The sequence below is a fragment of the Marmota flaviventris genome, chromosome 13 (assembly GCF_047511675.1).
Source record: "Marmota flaviventris isolate mMarFla1 chromosome 13, mMarFla1.hap1, whole genome shotgun sequence".
NCBI classification, from domain to species: Eukaryota; Metazoa; Chordata; class Mammalia; order Rodentia; family Sciuridae; genus Marmota; species Marmota flaviventris.
In genome coordinates this window covers 59,757,582-59,770,228 of record NC_092510.1, presented here as the reverse complement: position 1 = coordinate 59,770,228, position 12,647 = coordinate 59,757,582, and the positions used below count along the sequence as shown (strand labels likewise).

At 33.6% G+C, this 12,647-nt stretch overlaps 1 long non-coding RNA gene across 4 annotated transcripts in view; it reads left to right on the top strand.

The window, feature by feature from the left end:
- LOC139701573 (uncharacterized) overlaps window positions 1–12,647 on the top strand; it is a 93,295-nt gene that overhangs the window by 14,346 nt on the left and 66,302 nt on the right. For 3 of the 4 annotated variants that reach the window (XR_011704121.1, XR_011704119.1, XR_011704118.1), the window contains exon 2: window positions 2,298–2,353. This is a non-coding gene — a long non-coding RNA (uncharacterized lncRNA). Of the gene's footprint in view, window positions 1–2,297; window positions 2,354–6,265; window positions 7,203–12,647 lie in introns of those variants that run through there. The other variant, XR_011704120.1, reaches the window with a different exon arrangement.

Sequence of the window (12,647 nt, the reverse complement as noted above, 5' to 3'; positions counted from 1 at the left end):
TCCACAAATTAAACATTCAACTTGTATCTTTGGCCCCTAGGACACTTACTAACATGTAACAGGTGCTCAAATATATTTAATGCATACATTAATAATGTAAGCCTGCAGACACAGTAAGATTAAAGGGTAACAAATTCAGAAGAGTATCAAGAGTTTTTAAGGCAAAATGCCTTCCATATTTGAAAGTGATTCTAAGTAAATTCCAACAGAATTTGAAGAGCTTTTGGATTTACTATGCTTCAAGGTTTACTGCTACAAACAGAAAAAGATGACTGATTCATATGCAGCTAAGTGGGGAACACCTACAATTGATACGTTGCCATACTTACCACTCTTTTACTAATCCTTAATAAGGAGGGGTTGGCAAAATTATTAGTATTATATTTACACTAAAAATGCATTTAGCAAGAAAGGCATGTAAGTTATAAGTTGGTAGATCATTTTGGTTGTCAATTATTCCCATAGTACTAATTAAAAAATCATATTTTCAGAAAAAAATTGTAAGTTTGATATCTTGATAAATTATATGGTAAATGAATCTTCTAGCATGACCCACATCCTCATAGATGACTGAATAGAGACAGTTTCAACTGGATTGTTTCCAAAGAATCACATCTTAGCTATATCATATTTTTAAAAATTATTTGAAGTCAATAAATAATTTAGCTTTGAAATATAAGATAGTTATTAATAAATTAAATTGTATGTATCATAAAAGTTAAAATATATTCTGCAATGATTGAGATATGGTTTGTTCTCCAAAAATTCATATGCTGAAGGCTTGGTCTTTAAGTACAATGGAATTGAGAGGTGGTAGAAATTTTAAGATTTTAAGACCTATTGGGAGGTTATTAGGTCCTTTGGAGCTCCAACATTAGAAGGGATTGGTACCTGGCTAGTGGGACTGGATTGGTTAACAGGAGTGCATGTTATTTTAAAGTGAGTTTGGCTTGCTCTCTTGCTTCTTATTTTCCATATGTGTCACTTGCTACTCTACATGGGCTCTAACCATGTGATACAATCTGCAATGTTATGATGCAGCAAAAGGCCTTTGCCTGATGTTGCCACTTGATCGTAAAATTGCTGGCTTTCAGAACTGTGAGGTAAATAAACCTCTTTTCATCATAGTATACCGAGCTTCAGGTATATTGTTATAGCTACACCAGCCTAAGATATCTTCCATCTAAGGTTGCATACTGAAGGTACATTAAGTAAAATTAACTTTATATAAAAATTTAGAGAAAGCTTGAATAGTTTTGTTGTTGATTGTTTCTCCTTTCATCTCTAATTTGATCTCTAGAGAGACTTTGGTCACTATTTCAATAAAAGCTTTTCCTGTGTTATGTTAGATATTATTTTTTTCTGAAAATATAGTGACTTAACCCTCCCTTTCTTCTTTCCAGTAACCTTCAAAGTGCAATGTTATTACAAAATTACTAGTTTATGTTGAGGTTGAGCTTGTAAATTTTAGACAAAAAGTTTTATATAGGCAATCTGTTCTCATGATGCCTATATTTTATTTTGTGTTTACCTCTTGGGTTATCAGTGAACAGACATAGGGAATTTGCATGAACATAGTTTTAGAGTGTTAAGTCTTTAGGATGAAAAATGATAAGCAATTCAATTATTTTAAGACTGATGATGCCACAAGAAAATATGCCATATATAGTTTCCGGTAATTTTACTAAGTAGTTATGATCTATGACCCATGCAGTTAACTCTTATTCATATCACATTTTAATTTTAACTTTCATTCTTAGTAAGTTATATTAACTAGGTAAATATCCATGGTCCCTATGGAAAAGAATGAGCACTTAGAAATATATTTCTTTTAATCTTGACTTAAAGATTTCAAAATATTAAATGAATAGTAGGATATTTACAATTAGGTTCCTTATGCCTTAATAAGTGAAACCTAGTTACTATATGCATATATGACTATTGAGGTATGTAGAACCTTCCTGTGATACTACATCTCTTACCCAGTTATAACTGTTAACTGGTGGTTGTCCTAGGAAGACCTGAAAAGAACTTATGTAGGTTTAATAAGGTTTAATATGGATGAGGTCTATCCTTCCATGAAAACTGACAACTTTTTTCTGAGTCAAAAACACTGGATCATTGAGCCTCTTAATTCCACTTTTATGTAGATGAGCAAGAAAAACTCTTTCTTTCCCAAATTCTGTCATTGTTACTGGAATGACTTGGCTAATTAATACTCCATTTAAACAAAGGTTTATACCAAACATGAGAGAAAGTCCTATCTAAACAAATTGTTCTCTCTCTCTCATTTCTAGGTGTAAAACATGCAAGAGGTTCATTACAATACTCTTGGTCAATATCTTCAGGAAAGGTAACTTAATAATGAATACTATTAATAATATAGTAATCACATTACTTGTCTAAACAACCCATTTTTTTTTTTCATTTAGAAATCATATTTCTTTCTTTGGAAAAAAAAGTAATTTTTCTTTCAATAATGTAGTGGAAACCTCCCATTTTAGCATCCAATTCTCTTAATAAAAATCTGACCCACTGGGAATAGTGGTGTATACCTATAATCCCAGCAACTAGTGAGGCTGAGGCAGGAGAATCCCAAGTTTAAAGCCAGACTCAGTAATCTATCAAGGCCCTAAGCAACTTATTGAGACCCTGTCTTAAAATAAAAAATAAAAAGGACTGGGGATGGGACTCAGTGGTTAAGTCCTCCTGGAGTCAACCTCTGGTACCAAAGTAAAACACCCCCCCACCCCCCCACCCAAACAAAAAAACAAATCACCACCATCCCTTGGCAAACAAACAAACAAACAAAAAAAAAATCCTACAAGTAAATAAAATAACAACAACAACAAAACTCAGTATAGCCATTCACAGATGTTTTCTAGAAGTTTTAAAAACTAGAAATAAGAAAATAATTTCAAAATTTGTAATCAGGAAAAAAAAAAGTTTTCTCCTAACTCCAACCCCAATATCTGGAAAATAAAAGTTTAGAAAAAAAATGGAGAAATATTATACATATGGGAGAGAGAGTATTTGACTCCAGTTCTAGTGCTCATGTGTCTTATTAGGAATTTTTAAATAAAAATATTTCTGATAGTTTAAACTAGTTTTGGTTGGGTTTCAATTACTTCCTGCCAGTACAGTCCTAAAAATGTAAAGATGGTTAGTTGCTTACAGAAATATTTCTGTTAGGGACTTGTACTTTCTTCGAAATTAAATGGATCAGTGGGTAAGTTTCTGTCCTAGAAATTGTAATTTTATTTGAAGCAGTAATGTACTGTCCCAACTTGTTAATGACAAACCTATAAGGCTAACTTTAGCAACATTAGTGAACACAGAAATGCAGATTAGCAATCAAAAGATAAAGAAAATGATATATTACAACGTTCCACATTTGAAAAAGTGTAGGGAATGAACATATCTTCATAATCTCCTTTACAATTGTATATTTTTACATATTTTTGTGAACATATGTTGATAGCCTATGTCAAAACACTCAAAAATGTATGTACCTTTTGACTCAGTAATTCTATTCTCATGTATTTATCCTACTCAGCAGAAGATGGATATATAAAGGGTTCTTTTTTAAAGCCTGCCTGGCCTCCCAGGACCTCTCAAATGGGTTCATATCATTGCTTATAATAATGATGATACATAAAGAAAGTATAAGTCAATATTAGGACAAGTGATGTAAATTGTGGTATAACTATAAATGGAATAAGATACACTATTAATGTTCTAGAATTAAGGCTTATCTTAGGAGCAGGAAGTTCTCTGAATTGGGTTTTAAGCTCAAGTCAAGTCATGAACTTTAGGACATTCATTAGAAATCTTATAGTAGTGTATTGATACAAGCCAACAAAAAATAATATAACTTGTTTCTCACTCTCAATTTGTATCTCTTAATATTATTAATTTCCATTAATTCTCACTCTCCATTTGTATCTACTCATACTATTCATCTCCATTAGGAATTCTCCAGGGAAGGGTGAATGTGGTTTTTGGAAGAATTAATTACTTTTAGGTTTCCTGGCAAAATTCATAAATAAAATCATCAACCTTACTTACCATAAAATTAGGAAGCTTAAGTCCTCCAATTGAAAAGAATAATAAAAATCAATTTTAATTCCCTTCCTCCCTAACCTCGCCACTGAAATGGCATTTATTGAGTAACAGGTGCCTTGAATATGTCTAGACTTTAGTAAGCATTGCATAAATATTTGTGGAATAGTTTAAAAAATGAAAAAAAATCCATAAATAACAGGCCATTAGTGACCGTTACTGAAATTTTATTATGGAAGTAGAAAAGCTGGATTGCCATAGGAAAATGATTGTGTATGCAAAATGAAGAATAAAAGGTTTTTCTGTATATTTTATGTTCCCATAATCTTTGACTATTTCTTATTCCTATACAAAATTGTTTTAGCAGTTTCTCCCTTAATCTGCTGTCTTACTACTCTGTTAAATTATAGAACCTCAGCAACACTTTCCAAGCATGCCCATCTCAGGTTCTCCAAAAAAGGAGGATATGTCTATTCTGGAAATACCTACCAGGTTTTCATACTGTTTTATTTCCTTCTCTAGTCTTCATTCCTCTCTCCAACCTGAAGGATAATGGCTTCCTATTATAGTATTCAGCTCCTTTGAAAGAGGGTATTGCATGAGAATTTTTTGTGACATGAGTAACATAGGTCTTTAGATTGTATCACATATTTCTCTTCTTCCCAGGGCATCTAGGTTCCTGGGGACAGTGTGAAAGTGTTCTCAAGAATAGCTTCATACTTCATCTAGATCCAACTCCTCTCTAGAAACTAAGACTGGGCTGCTGAGATTGGCCCACTGCCTTAGACCATTTCGTGTTGCTCTAACAAAATACCTGAGACTGGGTAATTTATAAGGAAAGATGTCTATTTAGCTCAAAGATTTGGAGGCTACAATTCAAAATTGGGTCACCACATCCAGCAAGGGTCTCAAGTGGTGATATAACATAGTGGATGGCATCACAATGGCAGGAGTGGTGGAAGTGAAAGGAGCACAACATATGGAAGAGGCCTTGTGGAAGACAGAGACACAGGAAGTACCAGGATGGCTTTATAACACCCCACTATTGGTAACAAACCCAGTTGGAACTTACTTCCTCAAGAAAAGGATAAATCCTGCTTAGAGGTCCCACTGTCTCCCACTACTATTACATTGGGGAACAAGCTTTCAGCTCACGAAACTTTAGGGGATAAATCAGATCCAAACCTACTCACCAGGGAAGTCTCCATCTTCCTTGGAGACACAGAGCTCTTTCCTGTGATCAGGCTTCTTCTAAGGGAAAATATATCAAATATGTACGTACCTAATCCTGTTTGTAATGCACCGTTTTTTCCCCACAGCATTCTTGGACATTAAATCAAGTAATTTTTTTTTTTTTTCTGGTTAGGCGTCCTTGATCATTCTGCAATCTCTCTGCCTGGTGCACAGAGTCACTGCAATTGTCACATAACTTTCTTCAATCAATCATATGTGTCAGTTTTGATCCATACAAGACTCCTTTTGGGCTTTAAATATCAATATGTTTGCTTATAATTTGCCTCTTGTGCAAATAATTTAAGCTATCTTATAGTAAAAGGCATATTTAATAAGTTAATAAAATATATACTTCAAAATTGAAGAGATTTCAAAATAGGTCAACACAGGTAATATGATTCATATTTATAAGTATACGGGAAAAGCCAGAATCAAAAGGGAAACATACATAATTCAAGGTATTATAAAGTAGAATGAATAGCTACTCTTAAGGGAAAAATATACATGAAAATTATAAATTCAATAGTAATAGTTTGAATTGAGTGATAGAAAATATCCTCAATAAAATGTTAACACAATAATTAATTAAAATGCCTCAGAAGCATGTTGAGTGTGTCAAAGTCTTTATCCCCCTAGAAACATTTAGCATTATGGTTAACTCACAAAATAGTTAATTGCCAAAATTAACTAACCTACAAAGATTTGACTTCTCAATAACATGATGTGATGAATTGGCTTATTTACATTCAACAAATATTTCTGGCATGTTTATTATTAGTTCAGTGCCCCATTATATGCCACGAAGCAAAGCAAAGGCTAAGTCAGGGATTCATCATATACGGAGCTTTCAATTTTACTTAATATTACATTCTTAGTAATAGAATGGAAGATTTATGTATTCTTCTTTTGACTATAGATTAGTGGTATAGGGGATAAAAATGGTCAAGACTTCACTTTTTATGTTTCAAAGGATTTGATCACTGCAAGATTGGAGGGAGAGGACCATGAGAAAAAGAATATAATCAAGTATGGTGCCTAAGATTTTGGCCTGACTCCCAGGATGAACAGCAGTGCCATCTACTGAGACTGTGAAAATGGCTGGAAAAATCACGAAGTTCTCTTTTGATCATGTTAAATGAAAGATGCCTGTTAAACATCCCTATTTACTTTAACATTTGTAATATATGATAGTGTCTGGCATTCAATGACTTCAAAGCTTGGCTTTATTTGACTGCTTCTCCTTGCTCTTTAGTTCTTGTTTCTTAGCATTTTGGTCTCCCCACCACTTAAATGCTGCCTTTCTCTGATTTTCTTGTTATCCCAACCACATATGACTTTAACAATGCTAATGACTCACAAATCTACCTTTTCATCATAAATCTTCTTCCTGGACTCTAGAGACTTACTGAGCAACTGAACCTCATAGCATATGTGTCCAAACTCTACTCACAGATTTATCTCAAATTCCTGCTACACTTCTCCATTTATTGAAAGGTAACTTTGTATTGGTCATTCTGCAGAGAACTTTATATGTCTTTAATTACTGCTCACATCTTACTTAGGAAGATGTTACTCCACATTACTATGCACAAATTTAAGCACTTAGGTGAGTGGTAGATATGGGATTCAGATTCAGACTTTCTGCCCTCAGAACCTGGGTGGTCAACCTGTGATATATAACACATGTGCTCTTGCCTTCTATTCAATTAAGTCAGAAATCCCTTTGTTCTGTCCTCACTGTTAATGTCTATCTTTGAATCTTCATTATTTCTAACCAAGACTATTTCTATAGCCTCAAAATGGTTATTCCTTTTCCAATAACTTATAGCCTTCATGGTACTGTAAATAAGTGTTTTGTTTTTAAGTAAAAGGGAAATTTGATGATTTCTTTTTTACTTAAACCTATAAGTGGCCTCCATTAGTAGGCTCCCTAAGCATAGTGGTTAAAGACTTGGGATCACTAATATTGGACTGAATCATATTACTTACTCTTAGGTTATTTAACTTCTCTATCCTTTCTTAATATATTTTTAAAATGTGGATAAGGGCATACCCATGTCATTTAAGAGAATGCCTAGTGATAATTTTAAAATATATTATTATTATTATTATTATTATTATTATTATTATTATTATATTAAAGGTAAAATTAAAATTCAGTCTGGCATACACAAATCCCCAAACCAATAATCCATCTCTATCTCTGTAGTTTTATCTCATGCTACTTAACTCCTACCAAACAATTACTGAACTATTTCAGGTTATATCTGTGTTTTTGTTCACCTGGCCTTTCCAGTAGGGATCCTATCTCCTGGCTTATGGACCTGGCAAAATGTTGCAAAGATTTTCAGACTTAATTTGAGAAGCACTTTTTACAAATTTTGTCCTGCTTCCTCCCTTTCACTCAGGGTTGATTATTTCCTCTCTGGTATCCCTCCTGTATATCACAAACTTCTCTCCATAACTATGGAATATCTACTGTCCATGGTATTTGAATGTAATATTCATTTATATGATCTATTTACCTCTTTTTGTGACTAAACTCATCAAGGTCAAAGAACACTATTTATTGATCTTTGGATTCCTGGCAAGGAGCTCAATGCATGGAATAGAATATCACTAAGATGTGAGCAACATATATAGAGTCATACTCTTGCAGGCAAGGCCATCTTGGACCACCATGCAGATTGTCAGCTCATAAGACGTAGGAGCAAGCCCACTCTGCAACATCAGCACTGTCAGGTTGGACTGAAGAGTTAGGAGAAATAAGAGATGTCCACCTCTTGTTTTACATAGTAAATTTGGGAGGTTTGTTTCAAGACAATACCTAATCCATGCAACTGTATAAACAAGACACCAAGAAAATAAAATTATGAATTTCAATTCTTGATTTTCCATGAGTATAATGCAAAAGGAGACCCTGAAAGAAAAACTTTGTTTTTATATGTAGGGGAATAAAAATGTTTCATGACTGAAGTAAAAACCCACAAGATTAAGGGCCTTTTCATTCCAATTACAGAAGTTCTAGCTCCAGCTCATCACTCCCTCCTCCTCTATTTTCTTAGCAGGCTATTGATGAGAGTCATCAGAGACTCCTAGGCATCCAGTTATTTTGTAATAGTAGAGAGCAACTGTGTGTGATGAGTGTCTCGGGCACAATGGAAGGCAGCAGAGCTACATGTACAATGTCAGGATTTTTCACAACACTTCCCAATTAACTTCCAGAGAGCCTGACTACAATATCACCAGCTGCTCACTCAATCAATTTCTACACATTTTCCTGAGTTAAATGGGGCTTGCATGACTGGATTTGCATAGGAGTTTTCTCCAGTTGCAGTGTTATAACTAGCAGGTGAAGTATTTGGAAATGACTTTTTTTTCTGCTTTGTGGGACATTCTCTTTGATTTTATATCTTCTCTGTGTCATTCTCCAACATTGCTTTACATCTGTAAGATTTGAAAGTTTGAAATGAAAGTCAAAAGGTGGTTCTGAGAGTAATAAGATAGAACACACTTTTTGCCATAATATATTATTAATTCATTTTTTTTCTTCACCAGATACTGATCGGTTGCCTATTATCTGTAAGGTAGTATGCTATATGCTGAGCATACAATGAAAGAAAAAGGTCTTGAAACTATCAAATTAATATTTTAGGGAAGAATTTGGAAATACACAGGGAAATTACAGATAATGAAATGGAGTTCAACTTAGAGAGGGTAGTCAGAAGAATACTTTGTGCGTAGGTACCTTATAAGTTCAAAGTAAGACAATGATCCAAAAAAATCTTCACTATTTCCAAGGAGATTATAAGACTTGAAGAATAAGTGAATAAATGGAAGCTCAACAGAGATCATGGAACAATGCTGTGACTTTATCCAGCTTGATCTTCTTGACAAGTAATTTCAAAGTCTGAACAAACTACCAACTCTCCACAAAAAAGGCAACATAAAGTTTGTGATACTTCATAAGTCAGAGGAGGTAGATTGACAGGAAAGGCCTGGAGGATCACTCAGAGGACAGAAAAAAAAAAGATCTATCTGGAAAATACACAGAATAAACTAATGGATTAAACTAATAGAATGGATTAATTCATTCATTCCTCACAGAGACTTTGCTGGGTAAATATGTTAAGTTTATTTTACAGGTAACAAAACTGATTTTAAGAGAATTTTTAAATGCTTCTAAAGGGCCACATGATTATTAATTTGTGAATGAAGACATGATAAAGCCTCCTTCTTTCTATTCTAAAATTCTTCTTTTTCTTAGGAATTTTATGTGAAATTCTAATATCCAAATGGTAGTTAACTCTTCCTTCCTTTTGTTTATAGAAATAATACATGAAGCAATAACCAAATGGGAAACAGCAATTTCCTTTGCCATCTGTATCCCCAACCCATCATCACTCAATGCATTTTTTTTTTCTGGTAAAAACATACACAGAACTTGGTTTCAAGCACAAAATCTAAGTATGTAATCCTTTCACACCCTTTCCTCTGGTTTCATACTGTCAAGAATTGCAGAGGAGTTTTAATCTAATTTATTTTTAGTGCGAGCAATGGAAAACTTGGAAGACAAATAGAAATAAATACATGGATCTACATCAATGATATAAAATATGGCCAGTGGATGGCTTAGGCCAAGAACAATTTAATATGTATTTATGTATGTATGTACACACACACACACACACACAAACACAATTGTTAGATATAAGTGTATGTGTCTAATAGTTTATGAATGTTATGCTTTAGATGTGAGGTGTCCCCCAAAAGCTAAGATGTGAAAAACTGCAAGAAAGTTTAGACATGAAATGATTATGTTGTAAGAGGTTTAAACTAATCAGTGCATTAATTCACTTGAATGGGTTAACTGGTTAGTAGCTCTAAGCAGGTAGGGTATGGCTGGAGACAATAGATCACTGCTGGTGTGTCTTTGCCTCGGGTGAGCAGAGCTCTATCTCTGCTTCCTGGTGATCATGTTCTGAACTGCTTTTCTTCTCTACACCCTTCTGCTATGATTTCTTGCCTTACCATGGGCCCAAAGCAATGGAATAGGCCATCTATGGACTGAGACCTCTGAAACCCTGAGTGCCAAATAAACTTTTCCTACTCTAACATTGTTGTCTTCAGGTATTTTGGTCACAGTTAGAGAAAAACTAGAACAATAAATATAATATATACATATATATAATCTTTAGTGTGTCTCATATATATTTTAAAGAGGAATTTATGAACATACATAGAAATATTAAAATCTATGAAGCTTGTATAGCCTGGTTACCTATAAGTTTAATTATCCTTTTAGAATATTTTGCAATGGAGTCATGGCTTGGTCTCATGACAGTAATTTCAGCAGTAGCTTGAAATCTATAAAGAAGGAATTTCTAATGGAAAATTTCAGACAAATCCTTTATAGGTCACTTTTTCCCCACTGCAACTATAGCTTCCACCAGCCAACAATGTGAAATAACTCTTTTCAAAACAATTACAAGATTTTCTATTTTCACTAGTTCTTTTTAATTTCAATCTTCCTCAAAAAAGAAGCTGAAGCTGCAAATGTACCTGCATATTTTTTTTAAGAAACAAGGAGGAAGAAAGAGGACCCTTCATCAACAGCTACTAGCCATGGTACTGCAGCTATCCCAAAGCCAGGGCTAGCATCTGATTAATAAAATTGAATCACTTATAAATCAGTGGTGAAGTGTCAGGTCCTTGAATAGGTTGGAGGATTTATTCTAATGAAAGAATGGTAATAAAGAGACATTTACAACTGAAATGGGGATGGAAGTAATTAAGAGCTCCTTTGAAAACAGAAGGATAAATGAAGGAGTTGGATAAGGCTAGAGTGTTAATAGGAGGGGAAAAAACAGCTGCAGACCATTCATCTTCTTGATTGGCTAACTTTATGGATTTTTTAAGAGAGTATTCTGTTAAAAACACTATGATAAACATAAGCATATCTCCAAATGGCATGATAATAGTTTCTGGAATCAGATGTCAAATATAAGAGTAAAACCACATTTAAAAGTCAATGGTAAACAAAAATTATTTTTCATAGTACCAGATTTAATATAATCTTTGAAATTCTTTAATGCTAGTGTATAGAAACAAAGGATGTCAAGTTGTTTAGAATGAGAGAGCAAAGCTACAAAAATTGAAAATTTTGAGGCAGATTTAAATTTATTTTGGCTCACATTTAAATATTTATTTATTTTAGTTTAAATTTTATTAACCTTTCAGACCCAAATCAAATCCTTGCCTTAAGCACCATTGGCTCTATTGTCACAATTGGTTATTTGGCCATGTAAATTGGATTGTGTACCTAGTTCACTTTTTATTTGTTTCTAGTTCCTATTCCAAAATGAATGTAAACTTCTTATGAGAAGGATACATGTCGAACTCTTCAGAGTTTTTTTAAACATGGGAGAGTATTGGTCAGAAATCTTTAAGTATCTCCCCAGAAAGATCTAACTTGCCTAAGCAGAAAAATGAAGGAAAAGTATAAGGAAGAAAAATGAGAAAAGAAATGTATTTGTTTCCATAAATCACTCAAAGGTAGATTTTTTTTTCTTATAATACTGGATTTGGGACTTAAGATAATTATATGAAAACCCATTTTTTTCCTCTCCATTTTGAACAGTTTATCTGACCAAGTTTAACCTTCCTCAGTGTTGTGCTGGAGTTGGCTTTCAACTCATTTTCAGGATAAGATTTCTTTTTCAGACCAGAAAGGAGAGCTAGAATATTTCCCATAAACACAATGGGACACATTTTCACTGCTTCTCATTGGTTTTTACTGTGATCTCTTTCCCAACTTTAATTATTTTGGCCATAGGTATATAATAAAATAATTACATAGACTTAGTTCATAGGTACTAATAATAATGAACTAATATTGACTCCTGCAATCAAATATCCAATATAAGCACTCATGGGAATAATCTAACCTGAAACAAGTGCTGAGATTGGAGAGATGGGGTGGAACCACAGAGGAAGATGTTAGGCTTTTATGGCCAGAGAAAGAGTATATGGTTTCTATATGCAAAATAAATTCATCTTCTTCAATAAATATAACCTTTTTGTATCTTGTTGTTTTAAACAACTGTGACTTGTAAGAGTTGCCAGTTATGCTTGGCAATGTGCTTGATGGGGCAAATTAAAGTTGAGATTGTAGGATTGGGTCAGATTAGAGACTTTCTTGAACGTAGCCTGAAGTTCTGAGACTAATGCTCTTGCCAGTGGACAATTACTGACAAAAATTTTGAGCATAAGAGTATTAGGCATGTGAGGTAATTTTCTTAATTCCATATCAATGAGGATTAAATCTGTTGCCACAACTCTGTGCCTAGGGT